This window comes from Schistocerca gregaria, unplaced genomic scaffold (genome assembly GCF_023897955.1).
Source record: "Schistocerca gregaria isolate iqSchGreg1 unplaced genomic scaffold, iqSchGreg1.2 ptg000958l, whole genome shotgun sequence".
In the NCBI taxonomy this organism is placed as follows: Eukaryota; Metazoa; Arthropoda; class Insecta; order Orthoptera; family Acrididae; genus Schistocerca; species Schistocerca gregaria.
The window spans coordinates 15001-22500 of NW_026062311.1; the positions used below are offsets into that span (position 1 = coordinate 15001).

Here is a 7500-nt window from a genome sequence, read left to right on the forward strand (position 1 = left end):
GCCCCTATACCCAGCTCCGACGATCGATTTGCACGTCAGAATCGCTACGGACCTCCATCAGGGTTTCCCCTGACTTCGTCCTGGCCAGGCATAGTTCACCATCTTTCGGGTCCCAACGTGTACGCTCTAGGTGCGCCTCACCTCGCAATGAGGACGAGACGCCCCGGGAGTGCGGAGGCCGCCGCCCCGTGAAGGGCGGGGAAGCCCCATCCTCCCTCGGCCCGCGCAAGGCGAGACCTTCACTTTCATTACGCCTTTAGGTTTCGTACAGCCCAATGACTCGCGCACATGTTAGACTCCTTGGTCCGTGTTTCAAGACGGGTCGTGAAATTGTCCAAAGCTGAAGCGCCGCTGACGGGAGCGATTATTCCGCCCGAGAGCATCCCGAGCCAACAGCGGCGCGGGTCCGGGGCCGGGCCAGGTAGGTCCGTCATCCGGGAAGAACCGCGCGCGCTTGCCGGGAGCCCGAGCGCCCAAAGGGGCGAATCGACTCCTCCAGATATACCGCCGAGCAGCCAGCCAGGACACCGGGGCTCTGCCCAACAGACGCGAACCGAGGCCCGCGGAAGGACAGGCTGCGCACCCGGGCCGTAGGCCGGCACCCAGCGGGTCGCGACGTCCTACTAGGGGAGAAGTGCGGCCCACCGCACACCGGAACGGCCCCACCCCGCGGCGAGTGGAAAGGCAACCGGACACGACCCCGCCGCGGATTGCTCCGCGCGGGCGGCCGGCCCCATCTGCCGAGGGCGGGGGCCAGTGGCCGGATGGGCGTGAATCTCACCCGTTCGACCTTTCGGACTTCTCACGTTTACCCCAGAACGGTTTCACGTACTTTTGAACTCTCTCTTCAAAGTTCTTTTCAACTTTCCCTCACGGTACTTGTTCGCTATCGGTCTCGTGGTCATATTTAGTCTCAGATGGAGTTTACCACCCACTTGGAGCTGCACTCTCAAGCAACCCGACTCGAAGGAGAGGTCCCGCCGACGCTCGCACCGGCCGCTACGGGCCTGGCACCCTCTACGGGCCGTGGCCTCATTCAAGTTGGACTTGGGCTCGGCGCGAGGCGTCGGGGTAGTGGACCCTCCCAAACACCACATGCCACGACAGGCGGCAGCCTGCGGGGTTCGGTGCTGGACTCTTCCCTGTTCGCTCGCCGCTACTGGGGGAATCCTTGTTAGTTTCTTTTCCTCCGCTTAGTAATATGCTTAAATTCAGCGGGTAGTCTCGCCTGCTCTGAGGTCGTTGTACGAGGTGTCGCACGCCACACCGCCAGCCGGCTGTGCACGCTACCGAGAAAGTACCGGTATGCGAACCGCCAGGCGACGGGCGCGCATCGCACGTTTAAGGAGACGCGGCCGGCCACACAGGCGACCACGACACTCCCACGTCTCCGAAGCGGGACAAACGCCGCGCGCTTCAGTATACGTAGCCGACCCTCAGCCAGACGTGGCCCGGGAACGGAATCCATGGACCGCAATGTGCGTTCGAAACGTCGATGTTCATGTGTCCTGCAGTTCACATGTCGACGCGCAATTTGCTGCGTTCTTCATCGACCCACGAGCCGAGTGATCCACCGTCCTGGGTGATCTTTTCCTTTTCAGTCTCCCACTGTCTCTTTCAAGACAGTAGCATTTGCGGGACTGAGGCGTCTGACGGCCCCTGTTCCACTATTTTTTTTGTGTCCAACGGCCTCACAGCCGATGGGCGTCGTACGGCTCCACACCGGAGCGGACAGGCACTCGGGCGAACGTCATTCAAAACCGGCGCCAGGCGCCAGGTACCGCAGGCCAGCCGCTCCAGAGCTTCAGCGCTCGTACCACACAACAACAACACTTCCGCTAGTTTTGAGAGGCACGCGTGGTTCCGCACGCGGCGCACGGCCACTGCCGTACAGGTAGCGTGTTGCGCGACACGACACGCACATCGAAAGACATGCAGTCTAGTCGGTAATGATCCTTCCGCAGGTTCACCTACGGAAACCTTGTTACGACTTTTACTTCCTCTAAATGATCAAGTTTGGTCATCTTTCCGGTAGCATCGGCAACGACAGAGTCGATGCCGCGTACCAGTCCGAAGACCTCACTAAATCATTCAATCGGTAGTAGCGACGGGCGGTGTGTACAAAGGGCAGGGACGTAATCAACGCGAGCTTATGACTCGCGCTTACTGGGAATTCCTCGTTCATGGGGAACAATTGCAAGCCCCAATCCCTAGCACGAAGGAGGTTCAGCGGGTTACCCCGACCTTTCGGCCTAGGAAGACACGCTGATTCCTTCAGTGTAGCGCGCGTGCGGCCCAGAACATCTAAGGGCATCACAGACCTGTTATTGCTCAATCTCGTGCGGCTAGAAGCCGCCTGTCCCTCTAAGAAGAAAAGTAATCGCTGACAGCACGAAGGATGTCACGCGACTAGTTAGCAGGCTAGAGTCTCGTTCGTTATCGGAATTAACCAGACAAATCGCTCCACCAACTAAGAACGGCCATGCACCACCACCCACCGAATCAAGAAAGAGCTATCAATCTGTCAATCCTTCCGGTGTCCGGGCCTGGTGAGGTTTCCCGTGTTGAGTCAAATTAAGCCGCAGGCTCCACTCCTGGTGGTGCCCTTCCGTCAATTCCTTTAAGTTTCAGCTTTGCAACCATACTTCCCCCGGAACCCAAAAGCTTTGGTTTCCCGGAGGCTGCCCGCCGAGTCATCGGAGGAACTGCGGCGGATCGCTGGCTGGCATCGTTTATGGTTAGAACTAGGGCGGTATCTGATCGCCTTCGAACCTCTAACTTTCGTTCTTGATTAATGAAAACATACTTGGCAAATGCTTTCGCTTCTGTTCGTCTTGCGACGATCCAAGAATTTCACCTCTAACGTCGCAATACGAATGCCCCCGCCTGTCCCTATTAATCATTACCTCGGGTTCCGAAAACCAACAAAATAGAACCGAGGTCCTATTCCATTATTCCATGCACACAGTATTCAGGCGGGCTTGCCTGCTTTAAGCACTCTAATTTGTTCAAAGTAAACGTGCCGGCCCACCGAGACACTCAACAAAGAGCACCCTGGTAGGATTTAAACGGGGTCCGCCTCGGGACGCGAAAGCACCCCTTCGGCTCGCCCCACCGGCAGGACGTCCCACGATACATGCCAGTTAAACACCGACGGGCGGTGAACCAACAGCGTGGGACACAAATCCAACTACGAGCTTTTTAACCGCAACAACTTTAATATACGCTATTGGAGCTGGAATTACCGCGGCTGCTGGCACCAGACTTGCCCTCCAATAGATACTCGTTAAAGGATTTAAAGTGTACTCATTCCGATTACGGGGCCTCGGATGAGTCCCGTATCGTTATTTTTCGTCACTACCTCCCCGTGCCGGGAGTGGGTAATTTGCGCGCCTGCTGCCTTCCTTGGATGTGGTAGCCGTTTCTCAGGCTCCCTCTCCGGAATCGAACCCTGATTCCCCGTTACCCGTTACAACCATGGTAGGCGCAGAACCTACCATCGACAGTTGATAAGGCAGACATTTGAAAGATGCGTCGCCGGTACGAGGACCGTGCGATCAGCCCAAAGTTATTCAGAGTCACCAAGGCAAACGGACCAGACAAGCCAATCCGATTGGTTTTGATCTAATAAAAGCGTCCCTTCCATCTCTGGTCGGGACTCTGTTTGCATGTATTAGCTCTAGAATTACCACAGTTATCCAAGTAACGTGGGTACGATCTAAGGAACCATAACTGATTTAATGAGCCATTCGCGGTTTCACCTTAATGCGGCTTGTACTGAGACATGCATGGCTTAATCTTTGAGACAAGCATATGACTACTGGCAGGATCAACCAGGGAGCTGCGTCAACTAGAGCTGAGCAGCCGGCCGCCCGGGAGTGTGTCCCGGGGGCCCGCGCGAACACGCAAGCGTCCGCTCAATTATTCTGCAAACAGGAGGAGGCCGAGCTCCCCTGCACGATACACCTCGAAACCCTCTCAGGTCCCGGCGGCGCGCAGCGCCGTCCTAGGTACTTGGTCGGTTTCGAGAGAGGCGCAATCGCCCGGAGTTAGGCGAGTAGACGGTTTTAGTGCGAACACCCTTGCTCCCAACTGAGCTTGCCGCTGCCGACAGAGGCCCGGGAGCGTGCTGTCGTGGCATTGCCGGCGGGAGACAACACGCGCCACCTATGGTGACCGGCAGCTCCAACGCCAGCGCCACACAAGGGCAAAGCCCCACTTGGGTGCAGAAGCGAACTCTCCCAGCACAGCGCACGCGCCAACACGTCCGCACAACTGCGATACAAACCACCTGCGAGAACCGCTGGGGCGACCGAGCAGCAGACGGCGTCGCGGCGCCGAGTGCCAGGCGGCGGCGCATCCTCAACGCACACAGTCCTCAATCAGACCAGCACACTGCAGATGTCCACCGCGCTTCGCACCGGGCTCGGCTGAACCAACTTTGGCCGCCAGGCGCCGCGTGCAGGGTGCGCCGCAGCGTAGCTGCGCCGCCTGCCGGGCCCGTCGGCTGGCGCTCCTGCCACTCGGCGCCCCCCACCAGCCGCCTGTTGCGCGTGCGCCCACGCAGCGCGCGGCCAACACGCCGGGCGGCCCCCCTTCACCGGCCGGGAACAGTCCCACCAAGCCACCGCCGCGTATCGCTTCATACCCACATGGGCCTAGTCACGCGTGTGGATGTGGCGGGTACCGCTGAAACAACCGGTTAATAGCTGTACCGATCGTCGCCATCACAGATTCACCTCCAGCGTGAACAACCGCTCAACAACGGATTTCCAGTTCATTTGCGTATCTTGGGCAGTAAACGTAGATGTCCACCTACATTTGCGAATTCAACAATTCTTGCATGCCAGGATGTCATGTGTCACGACACGCTACATCAGACCACATACACACTGCGACATGTGCAGAAGAGAACACGTGGAAGGTGGCCCGCGCACGTATGCGATGTACCTTCCGCGATCCACTGTCAACCGGCATCTGCGGCATGTCCCAGATATGGAACGCGGTCCACCAGGGTAGCACTTTGTGTGAGGCAATACGACAAAGTCGGAATACACGCGTCACTACATCAGACGGCTCACGCTGACCTGACCTGACCTGACTCACCGCACCACCACCCCCAGCGACCCAGGGTGACATACAATGCGTTCGTACGTTCCTCCCACACGCCTCTACGGCGTACCACAGTGCAACCTAGCTGTTATTGGGAGACGAGACAAGTAGCATCAAGCACAACATATGGAAATTGAGATTCGACACCGTTGGGCACAGCCAGCGTACGGTCACACGTATCACACTACTTCACTCTGTACGTAACGACCGATGATCGGTACAGCGTGTGGGTTACGCGTACGACATCAGCGGACAATGGACACAGACCATACCACGACGTACACTGAGGGCGTCGACATCTGAATGCAACTGAACAGCTGCGAGGCTCATTTAACACTCAAACGCCAGACCGACCAGCTTGAGAGGACAGAGACACAAAGAGGGGGACAGAGGGGGACAGAGGGGGGGGAGGGGGGGGGGTCGGCGATATAGTCCTATTGCAGTACAATTGACAGTGGATAGCAGGAATATGTGGAAAGTAAGCAACACTCGCAAGACATCTACATGAGGATAACAACGACACCAGAGATTCCGAGCAGTGAACTATGTTAGGCAAAGGGACAACGTGGGTTAGGTTAAGGGACAACGTGGGTTAGGTTAAGGGACAACGTGGGTTAGGTTAAGGGACAACGTGGGTTAGGTTAAGGGACAACGTGGGTTAGGTTAAGGGACAACGCTGGTTAGGTTAAGGGACAACGCTGGTTAGGTTAAGGGACAACGTGGGTTAGGTTAAGGGACAACGTGGGTTAGGTTAAGGGACAACGTGGGTTAGGTTAAGGGACAACGTCGGTTAGGTTAAGGGACAACGTCGGTTAGGTTAAGGGACAACGTCGGTTAGGTTAAGGGACAACGTCGGTTAGGTTAAGGGACAACGTCGGTTAGGTTAAGGGACAACGTCGGTTAGGTTAAGGGACAACGTGGGTTAGGTTAAGGGACAACGTGGGTTAGGTTAAGGGACAACTTGAGTTAGGTTAAGGGACAACTTGAGTTAGGTTAAGGGACAAATTGAGTTAGGTTAAGGGACAAATTGAGTTAGGTTAAGGGACAAATTGAGTTAGGTTAAGGGACAAATTGAGTTAGGTTAAGGGACAACTTGAGTTAGGTTAAGGGACAAATTGAGTTAGGTTAAGGGACAAATTGAGTTAGGTTAAGGGACAAATTGAGTTAGGTTAAGGGACAACTTGAGTTAGGTTAAGGGACAACTTGAGTTAGGTTAAGGGACAACTTGAGTTAGGTTAAGGGACAACTTGAGTTAGGTTAAGGGACAACTTGAGTTAGGTTAAGGGACAACTTGAGTTAGGTTAAGGGACAACTTGAGTTAGGTTAAGGGACAACTTGAGTTAGGTTAAGGGACAACTTGAGTTAGGTTAAGGGACAACTTGAGTTAGGTTAAGGGACAACTTGAGTTAGGTTAAGGGACAACTTGAGTTAGGTTAAGGGACAACTTGAGTTAGGTTAAGGGACAACTTGAGTTAGGTTAAGGGACAACTTGAGTTAGGTTAAGGGACAACTTGAGTTAGGTTAAGGGACAACTTGAGTTAGGTTAAGGGACAACTTGAGTTAGGTTAAGGGACAACTTGAGTTAGGTTAAGGGACAACTTGAGTTAGGTTAAGGGACAACTTGAGTTAGGTTAAGGGACAACGTGGGTTAGGTTAAGGGACAAATTGAGTTAGGTTAAGGGACAACTTGAGTTAGGTTAAGGGACAACTTGAGTTAGGTTAAGGGACAACTTGAGTTAGGTTAAGGGACAACTTGAGTTAGGTTAAGGGACAACTTGAGTTAGGTTAAGGGACAACTTGAGTTAGGTTAAGGGACAACTTGAGTTAGGTTAAGGGACAACTTGAGTTAGGTTAAGGGACAACTTGAGTTAGGTTAAGGGACAACTTGAGTTAGGTTAAGGGACAACTTGAGTTAGGTTAAGGGACAACTTGAGTTAGGTTAAGGGACAACTTGAGTTAGGTTAAGGGACAACTTGAGTTAGGTTAAGGGACAACTTGAGTTAGGTTAAGGGACAACTTGAGTTAGGTTAAGGGACAACTTGAGTTAGGTTAAGGGACAACTTGAGTTAGGTTAAGGGACAACTTGAGTTAGGTTAAGGGACAAATTGAGTTAGGTTAAGGGACAAATTGAGTTAGGTTAAGGGACAAATTGAGTTAGGTTAAGGGACAAATTGAGTTAGGTTAAGGGACAAATTGAGTTAGGTTAAGGGACAAATTGAGTTAGGTTAAGGGACAAATTGAGTTAGGTTAAGGGACAAATTGAGTTAGGTTAAGGGACAAATTGAGTTAGGTTAAGGGACAAATTGAGTTAGGTTAAGGGACAAATTGAGTTAGGTTAAGGGACAAATTGAGTTAGGTTAAGGGACAAATTGAGTTAGGTTAAGGGAC

The 7500-nt window shown here is 53.8% G+C and overlaps 3 non-coding genes across 3 annotated transcripts in view; all 3 read right to left on the reverse strand.

Moving 5' to 3' along the window:
• LOC126325986 (large subunit ribosomal RNA) overlaps positions 1-1242 on the reverse strand; it is a 4222-nt gene extending 2980 nt beyond the window's left edge. The window contains exon 1 of the ribosomal RNA XR_007560454.1: positions 1-1242. This exon is cut by the window's left edge and continues 2980 nt beyond it. This is a non-coding gene — a ribosomal RNA (large subunit ribosomal RNA).
• A 188-nt stretch (positions 1243-1430) lies between these two features.
• Positions 1431-1585, reverse strand: LOC126325988 (5.8S ribosomal RNA). The gene has a single exon (XR_007560456.1). It is a non-coding gene; the product is annotated as a 5.8S ribosomal RNA (ribosomal RNA).
• Positions 1586-1947: 362 nt separating this feature from the next.
• LOC126325990 (small subunit ribosomal RNA) lies at positions 1948-3840 on the reverse strand. Its single transcript, XR_007560458.1, has one exon. It is a non-coding gene; the product is annotated as a small subunit ribosomal RNA (ribosomal RNA).
• Between the last annotated feature and the right edge of the window lie 3660 nt (positions 3841-7500).